At 47.3% G+C, this 25,329-nt stretch overlaps 1 pseudogene across 1 annotated transcript in view; it reads right to left on the minus strand.

The window, feature by feature from the left end:
• Window positions 1-20,912, minus strand: part of LOC147659583 (ADP-ribosylation factor-like protein 13B) — a 283,841-nt pseudogene extending 262,929 nt beyond the window's left edge. The window contains exon 1 of the transcript XR_015307207.1: window positions 20,858-20,912. The product of XR_015307207.1 is annotated as an ADP-ribosylation factor-like protein 13B (transcript). The remainder of the gene's footprint in view (window positions 1-20,857) is intronic.
• Between the last annotated feature and the right edge of the window lie 4,417 nt (window positions 20,913-25,329).

Raw genomic sequence — 25,329 nt, forward strand, 5'->3', positions numbered from 1 at the left:
ATCATCACGACACGAGGTCACGAGCACCAGCACATGCAGGGCAACGAAGTGCGAGGAGCTGTGTGTGCACAGCTGCTCTCAAGTGGCGAGCATTGGTGCATGTGGGGAAAGCATGTTTGTTGTGACAGAAAGAGAACGGATTATGAAACATGCGGTCACGCATTGGCATGTTGTTGTGACAGGAAGAGAACGGATTACGAAACATGCACCCATCTGCGGTCATATTGCCTTGGGAAGATTATGAATAAGGCTATTGGCCACATATTTATTGAGACAAATAAAATGTTGCATATTATGTTCTTGTTCTTCGTTGTTCACGCATCACAGTCAGTCCGTCAGGTGCACTGTGGTTATAACGGCAACAGGCGAGTCTGGTTATTTGTCCAACTTGATATTTTTAATTGCATTTTCTTCCTGGTGTGTCCTTGCATTATTTCTTCAGTGATACGATCACTGTGTTAGTATGACTACCACATGTGGGAAAAACACGTCCCTAAATTTTCAGTGGTCACAATGAGCATATAGCATGAAATAAGACAAATGGCTCAGACATTTTCAGAATTACTTATTGACCATTATTGGAAAAACTTTTCCACCAGAAAGGAAGAAGATTTTGCTTGTAAACTTGATGGGTATTGATGCTGAAGATATCTTTGAACACTAAACTGGAGTGGAATAGGGGGACTATGATTGTTTTTTAGAACTATTAGCTAGGCTAAATAGAGATTCGGTGAAGAACCACACATAGTGTGATAGAGGTTTAGTTTTTATACGTGTCACCAACTGTTGGATGAGTCTGTGGATTCCCATGTATCTGTTCTGAAAATTCTTGCTGCTGATTGTGCATTTGGAGAGCATGCAGACACATATAATAGGGACCAATTAATCACATGTTCCTCCAACAAAAAGATTCAAGAGCAGCTCTTAGGCCAAGGCAATTCCTGCTTACAGATAGTACTTGACAATGCTAACAGTGGGAAAAAGTGTATCAACTCTTTTAAAACTATTAATGTTGATAGTGCTACTTTGGGGGTGGCTGCATGGATGAGGAAAAACATTAACGAGCTCATGGGTCCTAAAGGAAGATTTACTAAATCATATACACCTATGGTTGGCACGAACACTAAGGTGCGATGCGATTGTTGTGGATCAAAAATGTAGTTCTGCACAATTCAAAGCATGCCAGCCAAGGGTATGGAATGTTTCAAATGGGGCAAAACTGGTCATTTTGGTGTTGATTGTCAAAGTGTGGCAAAGAGAGTATCCTAAATCCAGGAGGATTACGGAGAAGATGATATATCTGTGCAAAATGTTGTGCTGTGTGTGAAAGAACATACTGTAGGTGATGGGTCTGGTTCTGTTGAAGATGTTTAGATGATCTGTATCGTTGCTGATAATTATGCAACAAGTGAAGTGGTTATTGAACCATATGTGCCTTCAACGTGTGAGATCAATATTGAGGTAGTGCATTAAAGGTCATGGCTGATTCTGGATCTCCATACACTATTATTTCAGATTTTTTTTTTCAAGAATTGGCAATATACAACTTTGGAACACACTGATGTTAGGGTGTATGGATTTGGGGGAAAAGAGATCAACATGATGGGTTATTTTGTGTCAGACACAAGCCTTAAACATAAAACTATTATTGGTAGGTGTAGGATGCAGTGGAATGTATTACAAGTATTGGGTTGGAGACATCAAAGGAAGCTTGATATCACCCTTCGTCCCAATTCCAAAGTCCAAGTAGATTTTTCTGAAGAGATGGTGAGGGTTCAGTGTGTTTTGAGTGGGGAAAACAATTTGAAAGGTATACTTGACAAACATAAAATTTTATTTCTTAAGAAACTATGAAAGTTGAAAAGGTTTTTCCCACCATATTCAACTGAAGAAGAATGCTGTACTCACCAAGTATAAATTGAGGCATGTCCCATTATCTGTTTGTGGTGAATTATCTCTAATGTTAACGAAATGTGTAAGGAAGCAGTAATTGAATCTGTTAATACATCAAAATGGGTTTCTCCAATTGTTTTGGTTAAAATGGGAACTCAGCATGTGTGTGATCTGAGGTCGGCAAACAAGCACATGTTGCTGGACTACCATCCTTTGTCTAAGGTACATGAGTTATTTCCAAAATTGGAAAGGGGAAACTATTTTTCTATCATTGACCTGAAAGCAGCTTATGATCAATGTTAGACGGGAAACCTGAGGGTCAGCCGAGCAAGGGGGAGAGGCCTCCTGGAGAAGGTCCTCTCCTTAGATCGCACGGACGAGTAACCACCCCCCCACAGATGGACGCCACACAAAGATAGGTTCTTAACACTTTTATCGGTATTCTTTGGCAGGTTATCGTAACAAATACAGAAGGAACGGGATGCTGGGATCCCTCTAAACTTAGTCTCTGCGGGAAGGGGGTAGCGGGACAGTCTTGGTCTGGTACAGGGGTGCCTGCCGCACTGCTCTCAATCCTTGAGCTGGAAGATTCTCCGGTATGGGCCGCGGTAGCCCCAGCAGGACTCCAAGGTAGTTCACGAAGATGAGCCGCGGCAGCGCTAGCAGGACTCCAAGATGGTTCACGAAGATGAGCCGCGCAGCGCCAGCAGGACTCCAAGGATGGTTCACGTAGATGAGCCGCGGCAGCGCCAGCAGGACTCCAAGGATGGTTTACGAAGATGACCGCGGCAGCGCCAGCAGGACTCCAAGGATGGTTCACGAAGATGAGCCGCGGCAGTGCCAGCAGGACTCCAAGGATGGTTCACGAAGATGAGCCGCGGCAGCGCCAGCAGGACTCCAAGGATGGTTCGCGAAGATGAGCCGCGGCAGCGCCAGCAGGACTCCACGAAGATGAGTTCGTCTCGGTGTCTCTCGACTCCAGGATACAACTGTCTTCCTGCTCCGGAGCTGCCCCAGTTATAGGTCTGGTGCCCTTTGATGTCCGGACCCTCGCACTTGGAGGTCGGGGGGTCCGGGATGTGCGAGTCCAGACACCCAGCAGGGGGGTGGAGCCAGCGCCCAGGGAGGCTGTGGGCGATCGAAACTAGGCGGATGGGGGACCATCGAAACTCCTTCCCCCATTGACTCACCAAGTGGTCTCTTTGCCCCATGGTCGGATCGTGGTGCCTCGATGTCGGGGCTTTGCTGGGCCTGTGGCTGGGGTCGGGCCGAGGCTACGAGGCCTGGTTGTGGAGGGTCCATGATGGCGGCTGGGCCGGAGACGATGGTCCGGGAAAGGGTCCGGGCCAGCCGGGAGGGTTGAAGAGATGAGGTCGAGTTCCGTCGGGGAAGAGCTGGGGGCGGCCCGGAGGGGCGGCCCTCGTGGAAGGTGGAAGGTGCCGCTCTTGGTCGTAGAACAGGGGTCGAGGTAGTCCGGGACCCGCCATGCGGGAGGAGTGGGGCCACGCCACGAGGCCCTGTCCAACAATCAATGTTGGAAAGGGGATCTTAGGGCTGGCCGAGCGAAGTCAAGAGGCCTCCTAACGAGGTTCCTCTCCTAGGATCGTACAGATGAGCAATCACCCCCCCTACAGATGGACACCACACAAAGATAGGTTCTCAACGTTTTTATCAATACTTTAAGGCAGGTTATCGTAGCGATACAGGTGTAACAGGTGTAACTGGATCCAGAGATCCTTTCAGGTTTAGTGTCTGAGGGAAGGAGGTAGCGGGACAGTCTTTGTACCAGCCTGGTACAGGATACCCTACGCTCAGCTCTCAGTCCTCGAGCTGGGCCGGGATGAGCGTGTCCAGACACCCAGCAGGGAGGTGGAGCCAGCGCCCAGGGAGGCTGGGGGCGATCGAAACCAGTCGTCGGGCGACGGTTGGAGGACCATCGAAACTCTTTCCCCCATTGATCCGTCAAGTGGCCTCTTTACCCCCTGGTCGGATCGTGGTGCCTCGATGTCGGGGCTTCGCTGGGTCTGCGGCCGGGGTCGGGCCGAGGCCACGAGGCCTGGTCGTGGAGGGCCCAAGATGGAGTCTGGGTTTGAGATGGTGGTCCGGGATAGGGTTCGGACCAGCCGAGGGTGTTGAGGAGGGGTTGCCGAGTTCTAACGGGGGAGAGCTGGTGGTTGCCCGGAGGGGCGGCTCTCGTGTAGGGTGGATGGTGCTGCTCTCGGCCGGGGAACAGGGTCGAGGTAGTCCAGGGCCAGCCATGTGGGAGGAGTGGGACCACGCCACAAGGCCGGGTCCAACACACGCCCCCCCCAGCTGAAGGCAGGGAGAGTCACCCATCTTCATGGGTATTCTCCTCGCCGAAGCGGAAGAAGCGGGACAGGCCGTCTGCGTTGGCGTGGTCGTTGCCTGGGCGATGCTCCACGGTGAAGTCCATCCCTTGTAGGGAGATGGACTAACGCAGCAACTTCGGATTCTCCCCTCGCATCTGCATCAGCCACCGCAGGGGTCGGTGGTCAGTTTGTACCCGGAAGTGGGTGCCGAAGAGATAGGGCCGGAGTTTCTTGTGGACCCACACCACGCGAAGGCCTCCCGCTCAATGGTGCTCCAGCGCTGTTCTCGGGCCAGCAGACGTCGGCTAATGAAGGCCACCGGCTGATCAATTCCCTCGGTGTTGACTTGTGAGAGAACCGCCCGACGCCGTGATCGGAGGCATCCGTTTGCACTATGAATTCCCGGCTGTAGTCGGGGGCTTGTAGCACGGGGCGGTGCACATCGCTGTCTTGAGGGTCTCGAAGGCGGTCTGACACTCGGGTGTCCAGTGCACCTTCTGTGGTTGTCTTTTGGAAGTGAGTTCCGTGAGGGGGCCCACAATACTGCCATAGTCTTTTATGAAGCGCCGGTAATACCCAGTAAGCCCAAGGAAGGCTCAGACCTCTGTCTGGGTGATCGGGGGCTCCCAGGCCATGATGGCGTCGATCTTGGGTTGGAGGGAGGCCACCTGGCCGCTTCCCACTTGGTGCCCCAGGTAGGTCACGGAACCTTGGCCGATCTGGCATTTGCTGGCTTTTATGGTTAATCCGGCCCGGCGGAGGGCGGCCAAGACTTTCCAGAGGTGTTGGAGGTGCTCAGCCCAGTGGAGGCTGTACACCGCGATATCGTCCAGGTAGGCGGCGCTGAACTCCTCGATCCCCGCCAGCACCTTATTCACCAGTCTCTGGAACGTGGCGGGGGTGTTTTTCATTCCGAAGGGCATCACCCTGAAGTGGTAGTGGCCATCGGGGGTGGAGAAAGCGGATTGCTCCTGGGCGCCTGGAGTGAGCCCGATCTGCCAGTAGCCCGCAGTCAGGTCGAAGGTGCTCAGGTAATGGACCGCCCCCAGGAGGTCGATCAGTTCATCAGCCCGGGGGATGGGGTGAGCGTCTGTTCGGGTGACGGCGTTCAGACTCCGGTAGTCCACACAAAACCTGAGCTCGGGGGCGACGCCAGGGGCGGCGGCCTTGGGGACCAGGACAACAGGACTGGCCCATGGACTGTCGGAGGGCTCGACCACCCCCAGAGCCAGCATTTTGGACACTTCTGACTGGATGCAGGCTCGCACTCGATCGGGAACTCGGTAGGCCCGGTGTCGCACAGGTGGGCTATCCCCGGTGTCGACATCGTGGACGCACCACGGGGTGACCCCGGGGGTAAGAGAGAATAGATCGGCACATTGTCCCTAATTACTCTTGGCAATCTCGGCGTTGTTCTGGGGTCAGGGTGGAAGAGAGGTTGACTCCCTCCACGGAGCCGTCTTTTTCGAGGGCATTCAGGAGGTCTGGTAGGGGCTCTGAGTCATCTTCAGCCCCACTGTCGGTAGCCATTAGGGGGCTAAGTTCTGAGCGGACAAAGTTAGGCTTGAGTCTGTTGGCGTGGAGGACCCAGAGGGGGTTCCTGGGAGACTCCATGTCCTCCAGGTAGGTGACGGGGCTCTTGCGTTCCACCACCTTGAAGGGCCCGGTCCATTTGTCCTGGAGGGCACATGGTTCGACCGGGGACATGACCCAGACCTGTTGTCCCGGCTCGAACTCAATAGACGAGGCGTTTTGATCATACCAACGTTTCATGTCTTCTTGACTGGCTTTGAGGTTGGCCTTGGCAAGTTCCCGGAACCGCCGAGTCTGGTTCCGGAGGGTCAGGAGGTACCGGTACACGTCGGGGGGAGTATCTTGGGCGGTCACCTCCCATCCTTCTTTGACCAAGCCCAGGGGACCCCGGACCGGGTGCCCATACAATAGTTCGAAGGGGCTGAATCCCAGGGACTTCTGGGGGACCTCCCGATAGGCGAAGAGGAGGCAGGGCAGCAACACGTCCCATTGGCATCGTAAGGGCTCCTCTAGGCCCATGATCATCCCCTTGAGGGTGCGATTGAAGCGTTCCACCAGTCCGTTCCCTTGGGGGTGGTAGGGGGTCGTAAATTTGTACCTGACCCCGCATTGCTGCCATAGGGACTTCATGTAGCAGGAGATGAAGTTCGTGCCCCGATCACTGACTTCTTCTCGGGGGAAGCCTACCCGGGAGAAGATCCCCATCAGGGCCCGGCCCACCACGGGAGCCGTCACGGTCCGGAGAGGGATAGCTTTGGGATAGCGGGTGGCATGGTCCACCAGGACGAGGATGAAACGGTGGCCTTGGGATGTCCGGGGCTCCAGGGGCCCCACGATGTCGATTCCCACCCGCTCGAAGGGAGTGTTGACGACTGGAAAAGGTTGCAGGGGGACTTTTAGTTTTACGCCGCTCTTCCCGCTGGCTTGGCAGGTGGGGCAAGTCCGGCAGTGGTTGATCACATCATTCCTCATCTTGGGCCAGTAGAAGTGGGCCACCAGGTGGCTGTAAGTTTTGTCCTGCCCCAGGTGCCCGGAGAGTGGCACATCGTGTGCCAGGTTCAGGAGGAAGTCTCTGAATCGGAGGGGGACCACCAGTACCCGGCTGGCCCCTAGTTCGGCAATCTTCTGCTCGCTGTAGAGGAGCTCATTGTCCCAATAGACCCAGTGGACCCCCGAGGCATCCCCTGTGCTCTGGGCTGCGGCTTGCTGTCGGATCCCCTCGAGGGAGGGACACGTTTTTTGTTCTTGACGGAACTGTTCTTGAGTGGGGCCACCTTCTTGGCGCCACTGGGCCAGTTCCGGGAGGTCGCTGAGCGGGGCAACTTCTTCACAGTTGGGCCCCGGTGGACCGGGTTCAGGGTCGGTGTCTTCGGCGACGACGGGCGGTGGAGGCTCGGGCCTTTCTGGTTCTTCGGTGGAGGTGATGGCTCGGGCGGCCATGGATTGGGTTGTCGCACAGACCCATTCAGGGAGGCCAAGCATCCCTAGATGCTCCCTCCGCTCGACGTCAGCCCAGGGGGAGCTCTCGAGGTCGTTCCCGAGGAGGCAGTCTACGGGGGCATCGTCTCGGACAGTCACTTTCAGCATGCCTGACACTCCTCCCCACTCAAAGGGGACGCGGGCCATCTGGCACAGGCTCTCGGAATTATCCGCGGACCATACTGGGCACAGTACATTGGGCAAAATTTGATCCGGGGTCACCAGGTGGCAACGGACGGCCGTCACGCTGGCGCCTGTGTCGCGGAGGGCTTCGGCCCGGTGTCCGTTAATGGTGACCCACTGGCTGTACTTCTGGGTGTTGGCCGGGATCGGGGCCCGGGGGACCATGTCTCTTTCGCCCAGACATACCAGGGACATGGCTGCGGGCTCCCACTCAGTCTGGTATTGGTCATAGTCTTCTTCTTCTTCGCCCTGTTCCTCCCCCAGGGAGGCGGCGGCGATCTGGCGGTTTTGCGGACCTGTGGGGTTGGATGGCTGGTTTCTGGGACAGTTGGGGTCATTGGTGTAATGACCGGGTCGCTGGCATTTGTGGCAGATAACGTTCGAGCGGGGCCCCGGCCGTGCAGGGGGGGCTCCTCTTCCGGCCAGGGGGGAGAAGTGTTGGTGGGGGGCACCGTGGCGGTGTCCCTGCCCCGTCCCTGGCCTCCTCCTCCTCCTCCGCCTCGCTGATGGTGGGATCGCTGATGAGATCGGCCTTTGTCTCCCATCCAGTTCCGGGGGACACAGGTGCTCTCCCAGCGATCGGCTTCGATGGCGAGTTTACGGGGCTCTGTCAGTTTGTTGTCGTGGAGATGCTGCCTGAGTTCAACGAAACAGTTGTTGGAGAGGTGTTCCCATACAATGAGGTCGAACAACTGTTCGTAGGTGGTGACTTGGCTGCCCTTGATCCACCCCTCTAAGGCTCTACTATAGAAGTTCACATATTCCACCCAGGTGGTACCGGGAATCCTCTTGCAGTCTCGGAATCGCTGCCGGTACATCTCGGGGGTGAGCCCATAGCGAGTGAGGAGGGCGGCTTTCATGTGTTCGTACGAGGTCATCTCGGCGTTGGGGAGCTGTAGCAGGGCGTCTCTCCCCTCATTGACGAACCTCCCCACAACCCGGCACCCCAGTCTTTTTGTGGTACTCGGTGTGAGGTCATGGCTACCTCGTAGGCCTTAAACCATTGCTGGATGTCGTCGTTTTTATAGTACTCTCGGACGACATCTTTGGGGATGTGGACCTTGGTGTCTGTGGAGGGAGGGAGGCTCCGGCTCCCGGAGACGCCGGTGTCCCCGTTTTTCGCCTTAATCTCCAGTCCTTTAAACCGCGCTCGTGCTCGTATGTGAGCTTCTTCTCCTCCAAATCCCTCTGCCTTCTTTTCTCTTCCAGGTCTCCCTGTAGCCGTAGTTGCTCAAGGGCTATCTTTTTTTCGGCCAGTTGCAGTTCCCCATCTAAGCGGAGTCTAGCCAGTTCTAATTCGTGGAGCCGGCTCCTTTCTCGTTCTCGGGCATCCTCGTGGGAGAGGCCTGTGTTTCTTTCCTCTGCTGGGGTTGCGATGTTCTCTGGGTGCAGATCGGGGACTGTGATGCCTTCGTTCTGGGGTGGCGTCGCTCCTGTCTCCACCCAGGTCTGCAGAGCCTGTTTGAGATCATCTTTGGTGCTTAGTCCTGTGGTAGCGATACCCAAGTCTTTGCAGAATTGCTTCAATTCTTTGTGGCTATAATCTTCTAGTCGTTCCATCTGGAACTCCGATGTTGGTCCGGTTTCTTTAGTCATCATGGTCGTCGTGTGTTTCTGTTCGTAGTGGGGCGAGTCACTCTCTGTACGATCTGCGTCGGCTCGGATCGCACCGCCTGCCACCAATGTTGGAAAGGGGATCTTATGGCTGGCCGAGCGAAGTCGAGAGGCCTCCTGACGAGGTTCCTCTCCTAGGATCGTACAGATGAGCAATCACCCCCCGACAGATGGACACCACACAAAGATAGGTTCTCAAACGTTTTTATCAATACTTTAAGGCAGGTTATCGTAGCGATACAGGTGTAACTGGATCCAGAGATCTTTTCAGGTTTAGTCTCTGAGGGAAGGGGGTAGCGGGACAGTCTTGGTACCAGCCTGGTCCAGGTATACCCTACGCTCAGCTCTCAATCCTCGAGCTGGGGGGTTCCTCAGGGATGGGCCGCGGCAGCGCCAACAGGGCTCCAGAGATGGTTTCACGAAGATGGGCCGCGGCATCGCCAGCAGGGCTCCAGAGATGGTTTCACAAAGATGGGCCGCGGCAGGGCCAGCAGGGCTCCAGAGATGGTTTCACGAAGATGGGCCGCGGCAGCGCCAGCAGGGCTCCAGAGATGGTTTCATGAAGATGGGCCGCGGCAGCGCCAGCAGGGCTCCAAGGATAGTTTTGGCGAAGATGAGCCGCGGCAGCACCAGCAGGGCTCCAAAGGTGGTTACGGGTTCCACGCGGATGAGTTCGTCTCGGTGGCTCTCGACTCCAGGATACAACTGCCGACCTGCTCCGGAGCTGCCCCAGTTATAGGTCTGGCGTCCTTTGATGTCCAGACCCTCGCACCTGGAGGTCGGAGGGGCCGGGATGAGCGTGTCCAGACACCCAGCAGGGGGGTGGAGCCAGCGCCCAGGGAGGCTGGGGGCGATCGAAACCAGTCGTCGGGGGACGGTTGGAGGACCATCGAAACTCTTTCCCCCATTGATCCGTCAAGTGGCCTCTTTACCCCTGGTCGGATCGTGGTGCCTCGATGTCGGGGCTTCGCTGGATCTGCGGCCGGGGTCGGGCCGAGGCCACGAGGCCTGGTCGTGGAGGGCCCAAGATGGAGTCTGGGTTTGAGATGGTGGTCCGGGATAGGGTTCGGACCAGCCGAAGGTGTTGAGGAGGGGTTGCCGAGTTCCAACGGGGGAGAGCTGGTGGTTGCCCGGAGGGGCGGCTCTCGTGTAGGGTGGATGGTGCTGCTCTCGGCCGGGGAACAGGGGTCGAGGTAGTCCAGGGCCCGCCATGCGGGAGGAGTGGGACCACGCCACGAGGCCGGGTCCAACAATCAAGTTGAACTAACACCAGAGTGAAGACATTTTTCAACATTCATTACTCCGGATGGAGCGGTAGATACATCATAATGCTGTTTGGACCTCTGCCTGCCACATTGGAATTCCAGAAATTTATATTTTGTCTTTTCACGGGATATCAATGAGGTGGTTGTGTTCCAGGATGACATTTTGGTGTCTTATGTAACAGCAGATCAACATTTCAGCATATTGAGCAAAGTGCTGAGTATTTTAGAAGTAAAGGGAATGACTATTAGTCTTGACAAATGTACATTTTTCGCTCAGGAAGTAGAGTATTTGGGCACACAATTGCAAAGGCAGGCACTTATCCCAAGAAGGATTTGTTGGAGTCAATTCAGAAGATGCAGATTCCTGATAGTAAAGAACAACTCGAATCATTATTCGGTTTTGCGAATATTACTAAAGGCTTTTACAGAAGTTTGTTGCTATTGTTCTTCCTTTGAGATCTTAACTTAAAAAGGGAGTCAAATTTGAGTGGTCTGAGGAGCATACTTCGGCATGCAATAGCTTGAAAGAGGCAATTATTCAATCTAAACCGTTGTCCTCATTTGCTCACAATGCAGTGAATGCGGTTTCAGTGGATGCCAGTCCCACTGGTCTCAGTGCTGTTTTATGGCAAATTAAGGATGGTGTAGAACACTCTAGTGCCCTAATCATCTAGACCATTACTAGTGGTTGAATCTAGATATTCCACCATAAAATGAGAGGTGTTAGGGTGCACTTGGTCCGTGGAGCATTTTAAAATGTATTTGTGGGGCAACCCTTTCCAACTTGAAACTGACCATACACCATTGAGATCATTACTCTCAAAACATGGAATGGGTAAATCCTCATTTAGATTAGTGAGGTTGCAAGCCAAATCGTACGAGTACAATTTTACTGTGATGTTTATACCAGGAGCGCAAAATGTAAGCGCTGATTGCTTGTCTTGGCTATCAGGTGAAGTTCAATCATCCAATGGTATGCAGTTACAAGAGGAAAGTGTGGTGGCAACCTTAGAGAATGGCGTGCTTTTGGTAGGATATGTTTTGTAAAATGATAAATGGTTGCCTGCTGCTTCTAACGATGACATGTTAAAAGAGCTTAAACAGTACATTTTGAAGAAGTGGCCATTGGAAAAAAACATATCCAAAGAGTTTTAAGTATTTTGGAAGGTTAGAGGTGATTTATTTCTAGAAAATGATGTGATTGTTAAGGCCGATTATTTTGTTCCACCTAAGGCATTAGAAATAAACTGGTTTCAATAGCTCATTTGGGTCATATGGGTCAAACAAGTACCATTAGAAAGGTCAGAAAGTTATTTTGGTTGCCAGACATGGACAGTGGCATTGTTAAGTTTGTTGAAAACTGTACTTTGTGTTTGAATTCTGACAACATTTTGAAAACAGGGCAATCTGATTGTATTCAAACTACCTTTCGAGAAAAGCATTGACCCATAGTTAGCTATTGATTTTTTAGGGCCTTATGAAGTTATTGAGTATGGAAAAACATATATTTTGGTCATGATGACTATTTTGAAAATTGAAAAGGATTTCACAACACAATACAGAGTATTTTAATGATTTTCTTCAAGACACTTTTAGAAGAAAGGGTTTTCCTGACTATATTTTTACTGATAAAGATACACAATTTATGTCCTGTAAAATGGTTAATTATTTTAGGAGTGTAGCTACCAACATATTAAGACAACTGAATGGTTTGGTGGAAAGATTTAACAAGACATTAGTGGAAGGCGTTCAATTGGGTCTTAGATCAAGGATTGATGTTAAAAACATGTGGCAGATCTGCTATGATCATATCATTGCACGCCAATTCGTACAACCAGATTTTCTCCTTTCATGTTACTCAAAGGGAGGAAACCAAGACAGGAATTTAATCTGGGTTGGTTGCTTTCCAGTGCAAAGAGATGTCATTTGAAGGCAATGTATGATATGGTCAAGAGGAATGTTGAAATGAAGGAAATGAAAAGTCAAAAGTTGGAGTGTTTCTAAGCAAACTACATTACGTATTGGGGATAAGGTCAACATGAAACTACCTGGACATGTACAGAAAGTGTGTTCCAAATTTTCCAAGCTTTAGAAAAATTTTAAAATTGAGAAAATTCCAGCTTTGCATAATAATGGCACTGGGGGGAGGCTTTCGAGACTAGCTAGGGTGAATACTGACAAAAAAGGCCATATGTCTCCCAGGGGGCTATATTGATGGTCCAGGTAGAAGCATTCAGTGCCTTCACAAAGACACCCCCTTCTTATCACAAAGGCATAATCCGCAAAAGTGGGCCACCTTTTTTTAGGGTGCCCAGGACTATTTTCGATCCCAATCAATTCCCAGCAGTAGGCCTGCATTACTATAATTGTACCGTATGATATTGTGTATAAGTATATGTGTAAGAGTACTGTGATTTATGGTTCTGGTTTTCTGGTGTGCAAACTGTTTTGAGGGTATCACCAAAGGTATTTCCATCTACCTAGTTGTAGATATTTATAAATGAATGCTTGTTTTCAGTAGTGTGTGCATGTAATACAGTACTTTTCATTTTCATAAGAAAAAGCAATTACTGAACAATGATGTATTGAGTGTTTCAGATTAGTGCGCTGGGGCACTAATAATAATAAATAATAAATAATATTTATTTTTGTAAAGCGCCTGGTTACACTGAGACCAGTGTGCCCCCGCGCTATGGGAACAATGCCAGCAGCAGCAGCAGCCAAAAACAGGCACTAGCCCACAACACCTCTGCTAAATAGACCTTGGACTTCTTTGCTTCACTACCCTGAGAGAGTCAACTGCTACAATGTGATACTTGGTTCCCTTTTTTTTTTTTTTTTTAAATATTTTTATTGATAAATTTTTTCCCCACATTTTATTTCCCCCCCCCTCCCCCATTACATGGACAAGGCACAATAAGTTTCATAAGGCGGCCACATACTCAACTACATATTCAAAAGAAAAAGGGAAAGTGAAATATTACAATATACATACTACATACAAATCCTATCAAATATATACGGATACAAATAATATATGTTAACATTCCATAATACATACATTCCTCAAAATACCTTATTCAGTTCCAGCCTTCCATTGAATCAAAGGACCCCAGATTTGTATACCCAGCTTTTTACCCTTTCTCCCTTTCCTAGAGTAAATAGCTGTTTCCAATTTTTGTATTGACAAAGTTTTTCCTAGCCATTGATGATACGTGGGAGGATTTGGATCTAACCAAGTTGAGGCCACAAGCAGTCTAAAAATCGACATTGCTACAAACAGAAAATATTTACAATTAATTTGTCCGTTGGCGGATATTCCCAACAAAATAGTTGCTGAATCCAACTCTATTGTTGTGTCTAAGGCATTCCTGAAAAAATTCCCGATATCTTGTTTTATCTTATCTAAGTGTGGACAAGTAGAGAAAATATGTAACAAATTGGCCTCCATACTACCACATCTAAAACACGAGATGCCCGACACAGCCCCCCATTGAGCAATTTTCCATGGCGTATAATACAGGTGATACAGACTCTTGTAGTGCTGGGCCTGAAGAGACGCTGAGCATAGTAATTTACATCCCATCTCAAGTGATTCAGAGAATATATCTCTTTCTCTAGCTATATCTAAATCTGAGGACCATTTAATTATCCATTTGTCAAGATCATCCTTTTTTAACTTTGTCATTTCTAAATAAAATCTTTTTATAGTACAGTCATTACCTTTTTGTATGAGATCCATCATTGTACTCCTCCCAAAACCTAGAGCTCCCCCTTTTTTATTTAATATACAACTCCTTATTTGAAGGTATTTAAAGAAATGATTTGTGTTTAACATATACTTGTTTTTCAAATCTATAAATTGTAAGATGCCATTATCATCCCACATATCACCAATCATTCTTATACCTCGACTCTCCCATTCCTCATATACCATTCCTGAGAACACAGCCCTAGGTAATGAGGGATTATTTTTGAATCTAGTATATACACTATATTTCCCTATTCCAACTTTTTTGGAAAATCCTTTCCATATGCTGTAGGCTGCCATAATTATCTTGAAACGTGTTCTTTTAAAGTAACTTCCATCAGTAAATCTTAAAAAAATATTTTCAGCATTTGTACCCAGAGCTAAACCATATATAGCCAGCGAGCCTGTCTTATCCCATCCAGTGTGCCCCCGCGCTACGGGAACAATGCCAGCAGCAGCAGCAGCCAAAAACAGGCACTAGCCCACAACACCTCTGCTAAATAGACCTTGGACTTCTTTGCTTCACTACCCTGAGAGAGTCAACTGCCAAGTAGTGATACTTGGTTCCCAGTAAAGAAAAAGTTATGAACTTTTTACTAGTGAAGGACTCACAACCTTCATAAGTAAAAATACAATTTCCTACACAACTATAGTCCTATTTCTGTCTCCATGAATCGAATACTTGTGAAATCAAATAGATTAACAAACATTATTTTCGAATCCCAGTTCACCTCTATTCTCAGATAGCCCAGCAAGCCAACTGCGTGCAGGGTGATTTCAGTCAATGGTCAAAGTGCATTAAACTGTTGCTTTGAGGGAAATTGTGGCAGGGTCAGTGAACTTGGGAGCAGGTTTGTGTATTCTTAGTGCTACAAGGTCCCAGCTTGTGACGGAGGGCACTAGAATATGTAAACCATTATTTTAAATTTGCATTATACACAGTATCAGATAGACTGCCACAACATGTACAAAAGTATTAAAGTTTAAAATAACGGGAAACAACCTTTACAACGCAACCATTACATCGCACTACCCTTACAACGCAGGCATTACATCGCAACATCCTTTACAATGCATGACACTACAATGCAGGCATTGCAATGCATACCATTACAACACATGACACTACATCGCATGTCACTACAACGCAGGCATTACAACGCATAACATTACAACGCATACCATTGGAGTTAGAATAGTAATTTTTACCCCTACACTATCCAACACTTACCCTGGTGTTACACCCCCAGGAGTTAGAATGGTAATTTTTACCCCATACTATCCAATACTTACCTTAAATACAATGTAATGGTATGCGTTGTAAAGGTAGCATGCGATGTAATGGAATGCGTTGTAAATGTAGTTTTTTTCAATGCGATATAGTCTCATGCGATGTAATGGAATGCGTTATAGTGGATGTTGCGTTGTAAAAAATGCGTTGTAAGTGCCTGCGTTGTAAATGTATGTGTTGTAACGTCATACAGTCTAAAATAACACAAGTGCTTTCAAAATAAAGTACTTTCAAAATATATATTTTAATAATATGCAACCAGACTATACCTAGTGCATACATTATTAGAAGTATCAATAAAAAGCAAGCACTGCCGAACTCAGCTGATAACACCCTTACATTACCTCTCAAAAATTCTGAATCTTTGTCGTCATAAATCTTCAAGTGACTCGTCAATTCAAAACAATACTGGCTCCCAAGTAGCCTTTTCCTTGCTGATTCACCAATTGCACACATCTTTATTCAGTCAGGGAGCTAGCACCTTAGAAGGCTTTTTTTGTTTGTTTATATAGCGCAAACTTGACCGGAAGGTTCAGAGCACTATACATGAGCACCAGTTGCACTACAGACGGACACATTCATTTTGTGAGGCACGGAGAGATTAAGGGGCATATTAGCAAGGGCAGTATCGCAGCTTTAGCTGCACTCAATGCCGCTAAAGCAGCGATATTTTTATCGCCCTATCAGCAAGCAGTCGCTAACAAGTGTTAGCAACAGCTTTATGGTGAAAGCAACCGTTTTGGGTGCCGCTTTGCAAGTCAGCGATATTTATCGCTAATGACATGCAAAGGAGGCGTTCCCAACTTGAAAGCGACTTTCAGACGCAAACACATCTTCTGCCTATTACCAAGGCCCGCTAAGCGATTAAAAAACGCACGCTAACTGCATTTATCGCAGGATTTTAACACCTGCTACAATCCTGACTTAGTCATAATTTCCTATGGGAGGTGGATTCTACAGCTGAATCCTCACCTGCCAATTAGCGACCTTTTATGTAGGAATTAGAATTCATCGCTGGTATTCCCCCGTTATTGCTGGTTTATTATCGCCTTGGAGATAAACTTTGATAATAATGCGTTATCTCCGTGATGTAAACCAGCGATAGCCGGTGATAAAAAATACAGCGCATTCATATGGTCCAAAGTGACTTTCCTAGAATCATCGCAGGATTTTGAGCATCCCAGCCGAGAGTCAAACCCAAATCCCCAGCTCCGACTGCTTTAGCCGTTAGGCCACATCCTCTCACCTTGTTTCTTCTTTTGCTTTTTGTCCCCCCCTTGATTTCACAGCACAGGAGACCCCTTCCCTTTCCCTTTCAACCCTGGCATCTCAGCAGTTGGCATGAACCGTTCTAGGATTTTTTTAAAAACAAAATTAGGGGAATTGTTTTGTTGTATGAAACAAGTATGTTTTTGCAAAATGTAAAAAGGATGCAATTCCTCAGAGATTCCGACCACTTCGACCTATGATTTTGGTATTCTACATACAAAATGTATTCTGGCATGCCACATTACTGTATAAAGTAACCATGACAATCATAAAGGCAATCTCGGGTGTTCCCAGGGACTCCTCCAACTGTAAGAAGCTTCTTACAAGTATGAGATTTGGCATTTCAGGTTTTGTTAGTTAGGCTTCCTCATTTAGGGTACTTAATAGAATATGAAGAAACAATACTAGTGCTGTCAAACTTCAAAGTGGTCATTCATTGAGACCAGAAAACAGGAACCTCGGTCAGTTACGAAAAGACAGAAAAATTTACCCAGAGACTCTATTCTCAATCCTCTGTTTCGCATCCCCAAAAAAGTGGACATTCACAAACGAGTTTATGATGCTCTACTATGAAGTAACATCTTGAATGGAGAAGGGGGGGGGGTCTCATCTGGAGAGCTTGGATGACTTCCTCTTCAGACCACCTCTTAGGTCCGGTTCAAGCGTACAGTCCAATCCTATGGAAAACCAACAGCTCCCTGGCCTCAACTTTGACTTTGTCACCCTTGTTAGACCCCCACAAAGCATAAAATACCCCTGATCATAATGATTCAAGGACCCTCCATCGCTATTTATAAGTGTGCTTTTGAAAACAAAAATGTTTAAATTGAGTTCAGCTTCAGGACCATCTGGAAAGACTTTGAGAGTTGGCCTAACAGGTGAGTCTAGAAACCAACCCACAGTGCAGAACCCTCTACAGTGAGCTTGAGGGTGGCATTGATATTGAGCTGGACGAGGGTGATGTGATTATTCTTATACTTATTGTATTCTCCACCTTTTTTGAAGCCTTCACTTTCAACGTGAATCCTTTATATTTATTTAGGGCCTGACTATGAGTTTGGGGATCCTGGAGCGGGCCACCACACCAGCGGCCTGCTCCAGGACCGCTAAACTCGACTGCCAGCCGCTCGCCAGATTACGAGTAATCTCGTGATCTGGCGGGCGGTCAGCGCTTTCCTGCATGGCATGGACTGTAAAGTCCAGGCGGTGCAGGAAAGGGGTGACTGCACACAGGGGGCACAACATGTGCCCTCCTGCAGGCACACCATGGCCTGAGGCAGCAAGGGGACCTGTAGCGCCCCCTTTGTTTCCTCACCGCCACAGTTTACATGGCAGCCTCACCGCCATGAAAGCTATGCCAGTGAGAAAACTCCTAATCTGCTCAGCAGTACCACAGCGGCACCACCAACATATTAGAGCCTCTCACCAACGTGGGAATCCATGATCCCCAGCTGTGGACCGGTGGCGGGCCCACCGCTGTATTTGCAATACGGTGGGTGGACGCTAGGCTTTCGGTCCAGGGACCGCCACCACAGGTTCGGGGGTCCGATGAACCGTGGAACTCGTAATCAGACCCTCAGTGGCATTAATGACCAGGATCAAAAACAGTGTCTATTCTTCCTCTTCAAAAGATCACAAAAGGATCTAGCAACATTCCTCAGCTCCACTCTTGCTCTGGCCTCCCAGAAGATTTCCCCGGTAAATGCTCTCTCACTGAATGTAACGTGTTTGCGAGACACAAATGGCATCTGTGCGTACAAGTTATTGTTCCATCCGAAAGGACGTAGTAATCAAAAGAGGTGCAGTGTCACAGGAGTACAGGTATTTGGGAGGGGCCTTTTGTACTCCAATTATGGATATATTTCAGTACCTAACCAAGGGTAGATGGACTGATTTCCTTGTTCACATTATGTTACGTTCCTGTCACATGGCATTCAGTTATCTATCGTGCTGTCTTGCAAAAAATAGTACTGACACTAGTTCAGGCTCAATGACTGTTGACATCACATCATGAATGAGAAGCAGTAGACGTGATGTGAATAGTGGTAACAGTAAGCCATCGGTGAGTCAGAGAGAGTTGCTACCAAAAGTAATGCTTTCCATTAAATCTCCAGTTCTTCGGAGTTTGACCATCAACTTGGGCGAGAAATGTCACATCAACCTCCATCCAGATCAATACCATATTCAAATCACCCGTCTATCAATTGCACCCCTGAGGAAGGTTTTTCATGACCTAAATGGAGAACCCTCTTCTGCATATATTCAGAAAGTATTACCAGAGTGCCCCAGTGTAAAAACAGTTTCCAATGGTAACCAATTAGAGCCTGCGAACTAGCTAGGTCGCTTTGAATGAGCAAAAATACTCACACCAGTTGTGTTCAGGCCTACAAGACTATTCATACTGTGGCATACACACAAAAACTAACAGCCAACAAAAGGTGCCTCGTCAAATGAAAATAGCAACGGTCTAAAAAAAAGTGACACAGTTCCTAACAGATAAATTAACATCTTTTCAGCTTTCTGCAATGACTTCAAGACCCCCAATCCCAAACATTGAGCCCAGCACTTGGTTCTTGTATCCAGCTCTTCTGTTGAAAGTGATTACCACCTGGGTCATAACTTATAGATGTCCAATAGTCTAACTTGTTACCAGCATCACAAAGCATTTGGATATTATCAGGGCAATGTAGGGGAGGGTCTTGAAATAACATTCTCAGAGCAGAGACTACTAATCCAGGGCAGGAATCTGACTTCTTGCGGTGCCGGGGGTAGACACACCTTGTCTCGCCTTCTCAGGCCAGAGTCCTGCTTCCCATGTGACAACTTTACATTGAAACTAACAACCAAAGTGAAGACACAGAGCAGACATAGAGGTAGGACTCCACTGGGCAGTACTCGAGTGGGAGCGGCATCACAGCCAGCTCTGTGGTGGAGTCGAGGAAGCGTTATTTATTTAGATCTAAGCCACTTTACATTACAAATGATCATCAGAGGTAGGAGCAATCTGCGGATTCTGTTGACATAGATTTGCATCTAACTTCCATCCGTTTCCCTACCTGTGTGTGTATCTCTGTGACGAACTTTGCTTAAATTACTCCTTCTGGCGTTTACGGTTAGTGGTTTTACATGAACCAGTGAGCCGGACATGACGAAACAATCTCAAACTCTGAATCAGTGCAGAGTTATTCAGTCCAACATCTCTGGACATGGACAATGCACCTTGTTACCATTGGTTTCTTTTTTATTCGTTTCTGGGTAGAGTGGCTGGAGCAATAGAAGTCAACATAATTGTGCTTGAGCCAACCAATCATGTACGTCAATTTCTATATCAAGCACAGTATGAGCCAATCAAATGCGTAAACTGAGTCTGTAAACATACTTCTGGTGCAGTTGGTTTCTATTTTTAGATGCGGTTGGGCTCTCTGCCAGCAAGACTTTATAATTAGCAGGAGAGAGGCAGAGAGTATCATGAAGGGTTGTTTGTGCAGACAGAGTCTGAGTCAGAGCAAGCACTGGCGAGTGCAAGGAAGGAGATCGGAGTCCGAATGTACTGCAAGTCATAAATAATAATGTAGTCCACAAATCCCACCCGCAAGCGTCTCTCTCATTTCAGATTAGAAAACCTTGACACACTCCCAGTCTTGTTTTGTGCCGATGGTTGCGCATCCGGTTCCCAGTTTACTAATGTGTATGTATTAAGAGCCCTTCAACCTGCTTGCTCCAAAGTGGAAAGCAAAATATTTCATAAAAAAAGCTACAAACTATGATTTTCACCTCTAGACAATTTACCAAATATGTTTCCGTTTTTTTACCCTATTAGGCGAGCAAGAGAACCCTTTCCATTTATAAGGGAGAATCCCACATTTTTTTCATTAACAAATAATGTTTTAGCTTTTTTTTTTAAAGGCGCTTCTAAAAATATTCCTTACCCAGTGCAAATCAATATAAAAAAATATTGCTTTTCCTACTTCTAGCCCACAAACTAACTCTTTCTTGTGTTGACACTCATGCACAAATGTAAATGGCATGAGACCGTATCTCTGTTCCCAGACACACATATGCCACTGGGACACAAACCAGCTGAATTTTCAGGGACAACACAAGCCAACATCGGAATACACTCTGAAAAGGGAAAATGACAACGAATCCAGTCGGAGCCGACACTAATTTCCCTGGGACTGGACTCACCTATTGGCCGGCAGGTACCAACTCATGGAAACAACATTCAAGTAAGGTAAAGAACACTTACAGCAGGCTCGGCTCTGTGGTCCAGATTCTCTCCATAGCATCACCGCTCCAGTCGACAATCCTGCGGCGTGCTTCTAACACTAATCCGGATTTACATTATTCACTTGCAGCCGCCTCGCTAATCCCGGGCCTGGTGGGACGAGAAGAGGTCCACTGGGGAGTGGAGTTGTAAAGGGGATGGCTAGCGCCTTATCTGAAGGGAGCGGATAAGACAAAGCACTACGTTACCCAAAAGGCCTCCTATGGCTCCATTAGCCCACTTTGTGTGTTTTTCAATCCCTCTGCTACAAGCTGTCAACTAATTACTGTGATTTCTGAGACATGCTCAGAGGATCCACTTAACAGGTGGCAAATATATATATATTTTACACACACATATATATATATATATGTATATATATATATATATATATATATATGTATATATATATATATATATATATATATATATATATATATACATACTCACAAAAAGTGAATGCCTATTGTTAACTTTTCTATTCTGTGACAGGATAGCATGTTTGTGCTCATTGCTCTAATGTGTGTGCATTCGAGCTGATCTCTTGTTAAATATGTGTTTTAGCTGACAGCTGTGTTCAATCTTCCTGTTTCACAATTTCTCTAACGTGTGTACATCATAGTTGCTTCTCTTATTTTACAATCTAGCTGTAACCTGTGCATTGCAGCTGTATCTTATATTTTTCGAATCATTGTGCAGTCTAGCTATTCCCCGTGTTTTCTCCAATCATGGTTCTTGTTAACTATTTTTCACATTTCTAATTTGATTACATTCTAACTGTGTCTCCTATTTCTAATCTGTGTACTTGATATCTGCTTCTTATCTATACAGGGACTTTAGTCATCCCCTTGTAGGCCCTGGGTGGAGGCCCAGTGGGAGGGGGAGTGGAGGGGCAAAGGAGGGGGGGGGGGAGTGGAAGGGACACTGTGCAAGGTTTCCTCCATTGAGCCCAAGGCCTATGGATACCCGTGAGATATAGGAGTCTTAACCCCTTCCATGCTGATGACGGCCGGGAGCCGTCATGGCACACAGTGCTCATGTGCTGATGACGGCTCCCGGCCGTCATGACCGCACCCGCAATCGGAATGTGCCGCACAAGCGCAGAATCGCAGCCACGCCCAGGGGGTTCTGACCATATTCTTCAGGGGTGGGGTGGAAGCTGTAATGAGGGGAGTCATCACTTGTGTTATGTCAACTTTTCCATTAGGCACACATGATAGCTGTTTCTCCATTTACTAATGTTCCTACTTTCTAGCTGTTTCTCCTTTTGTACTGCAACAGCCTCAACAGCAGTTATGAGACAACTGCTTCTGACCTTTCGATACTGTAATCTACTGCAGTCGAAGTGTGTGGAGGGAGTGTCTGAGGGGCACAAAGTGCCCATACTTTTTTTACCTTAAGAAAAACAGTTCCCCTACTTTTTGTGAAAAGACAACTGTCCCGGGACGTTTAATTCCGGGAGTTGAAATGCTTCAGCTGAAACGTAAGGAAGGGAGTCTCCTGTGTTGTGAAACTGAGGGGCAGTCAGGAAACAAGCCGTCCTGCCAGGGTGCCTCCAACCTGAAAGAAATGTAAATGTGCATAACTTGTCATTCTGCAAATGTAAAGGGTGCTTGGAAGCTGGGACATGCTTTAATTGATGGAATAACTTGAAGCGTCTTGATGACACAGATTCATTCTGTTTGAGTGTCATTGCAAGGGAGCTACCAGCTGAGCTGTGAAGTGTGTGTGCTTATAAAAGACAGTTATAAAAAAAATACACAGTATGGGTGTAACTAAAATCTATATTTTGGAAGCACTTTTTTATCTTAAACATTTTCAAGCATTCTATAGCAGCCTACCTTATGCTTTAAGTAATGCAAGTTTAAAATAAGGACTTACATGTTCACAGTGCTTTCTGTCACAGACTGGGACCTCGTAGCACATACACAATTCGCTATTCTCCAATGCTTTAACATGGCTTCTATTCTGTGGCTCTCTGGTTACAAAAACCTGTGTGGCATCCTCCTCTTAAAGGTGGCAGTATGATAAGGAAGTAAAATAAGTTACACCTCCGCTCCACTACACTCAGTGATGGGAAAAAGGAAAACCTTTTTTATACCCACCTCTGATCCACCACACTCAGTGGTGGGAAAAAGGAAAACCTCTTTTATACAACCCTCACCCACTCTGGTAGTGTTATGCTTCATCATCGGTTTCACCCGACTCCAAAAGGGTGAACCCGATTCCAGGGTGCTCTTTGAAAAGTTTTTTTTTGGGGGGGGAGCGGGGCGTTATATACTATTAGATAAAATTCCTCATCCACCCCAAATAGCCCTTTATGAGTGGGGAGGAATGGGAAGAATAAAACTGTACATTGACACGGCAAACTGGATGTTGTGGTCCTATGACGCTTATGTTAAAACGCTGACATGTTTCTGCCCTACACTATTGGCCTAACAAAGGTCTTAGGCATTCCTCAGGGTGAAGAAAGTGAAGTTGGGGAGAGGAATTGACCTAACGGCTAGGGCGGTCGGCCTGGAATCTGGGGAACAGGGTTCGAGTCTCGGCAATGACGCTGAACATCCTGTGATTCTGGGCAAATCATTTAATCTCCCCGTGCCTAACCAAAATGAATGTGCGTCCTCATGTGACATAACTGGTGCTATGTAAAGCGCTCTGATATCTGATTCGGCTCAAGTTTGGGCTATGATAGCGCAATATAAAACTTTGCAAAAAAAAAAAAGTGGGTCCCCAGTAGTGCACCACTGTAAAGGTTTTACAGGTAATGCATAGCATGCAATGCAAAGGTAAGTTTTTGTATGCAGGTAAAACATGGCGTACTTGCTGTTTTAGAAGTACACTAGACTTAAGTAAACTATACTCATCAAAAGGCAGTCAGGGTAGGCCCTGTAGTCGCACTAACATCAGGGGTCACTGCCCTCAGCGAACCTGTTTGTTGCACCACTCTCCTTGGCTGGTTACATACACAGACCTCTGCAGTGCATTAACTGATAGGGGTTTCATAATGCATTATAGTGTATTCCCACTGATTAACTTAACTTGCATGTACTATTCATTTAATCTGTGCCTTATTTAATATGTAGTTCCCTGAAGGGGAAAGACTGAAAAAAGTTAGAGAATAGTTAATTTTTTTAGCCGTGACTTTGACCACGCACCTATGCTCTCTCACACCACCCTTTTGAGTAAGGCATCACAGTTACCATACTTTTTGTGACTTCTTCACTGGTAAACTATCTTAGAAGTTTACATTAGAATTGCAAGGCAGTCAAACAGGGCGGGATTTAGCACTGGTGACGCCCAGTGTGACAATTTTGGACCTCTTTCTCCACAGATTTCCTCACTACCACCATTCAATGGTGTTCCTCATCTCTCAATATCCCTACTCGCACATGTATTTCATTTCTTTTATAATGCTATTCATACCAGGGTCGGAGGTCAGAGCACTTTACATTAAACACATATTATAAAGAGACAATGTAATTCAGTGTATAGAAAATATTAAATAAGTGAATGAGCCATCTCCTGCTCAACACCTCCAAAATGGTATTCCTGCTCATCTCCCCTCCCAACCACATCCCCAAACTAAACATGTGGCTGAGTCACTTCACTGCCTTTAACTGCATTCCTCTAATCATAGACTCAGCCAAAGCGCTTGGAGTCACCATGGACAAGCACCTAAATATGAAAAATCATATCAGCAATGTGTATAAGGGAGCAAACCACTTGATGAGGACACTCAGAAATATTAAACCTTTCCTTCCACAAAATGATTTCAAGTAGGTGGTCCAAGCGCGTGTCTTGATGCGGCTGGATCATGGCAGCGCTACCCTCTGTTGCCTTCCCAAATACACCCTGGCTCCACTAAGGGCATCACTGAACACAGCGGCTTGACTGGTTACAGGCACCAAACGAAATGAGCACATATCCCTAGTCCTAAAATCTCTTAAATGGTTGCCCTGCGTGGCACAAATTCAGTTGAAGATTGCTGTTCTGGCGCACAAAGTCCTTCACTTCAATACTCCTAGGTACCTTGCATAAAACCTTGAGCTATCTTGTGGTGCAAGAACCTCAAGAAGCACCAATACTTTCCTCTTGAAACCACTCATCCTTGCAAAAAGAGAACTTGTCAAAGAGCCTTCTCCGGCACTACCCAAAAGATATGGAACTCCCTTCCACCAGAAGTACGCAGAATCTCCTCAACAACGGCTTTCAAATTGGAAGCCAAAAGATTCCCTATGAATAAATTCTTACCCTAATTGGGCTAGGCTCATCTGCTCGAAGACACTGTTTTTCTATGTCCTTTGTACCATCTTTTGTTACTGCTTCTCATTACCGCTTACTGTGACCCCCTTCATTGCACGTTCATACCTGTTTTATTGTATTAGCCTCCATGGTGCAATTGTCCTGTAATCTGCGGTTAATCAATTTTTTTGTGTATTTTTTACCTCTTC

The sequence above is a fragment of the Lissotriton vulgaris genome, unplaced genomic scaffold, assembly GCF_964263255.1.
Source record: "Lissotriton vulgaris unplaced genomic scaffold, aLisVul1.2 SCAFFOLD_2400, whole genome shotgun sequence".
Lineage (NCBI taxonomy): Eukaryota > Metazoa > Chordata > Amphibia > Caudata > Salamandridae > Lissotriton > Lissotriton vulgaris.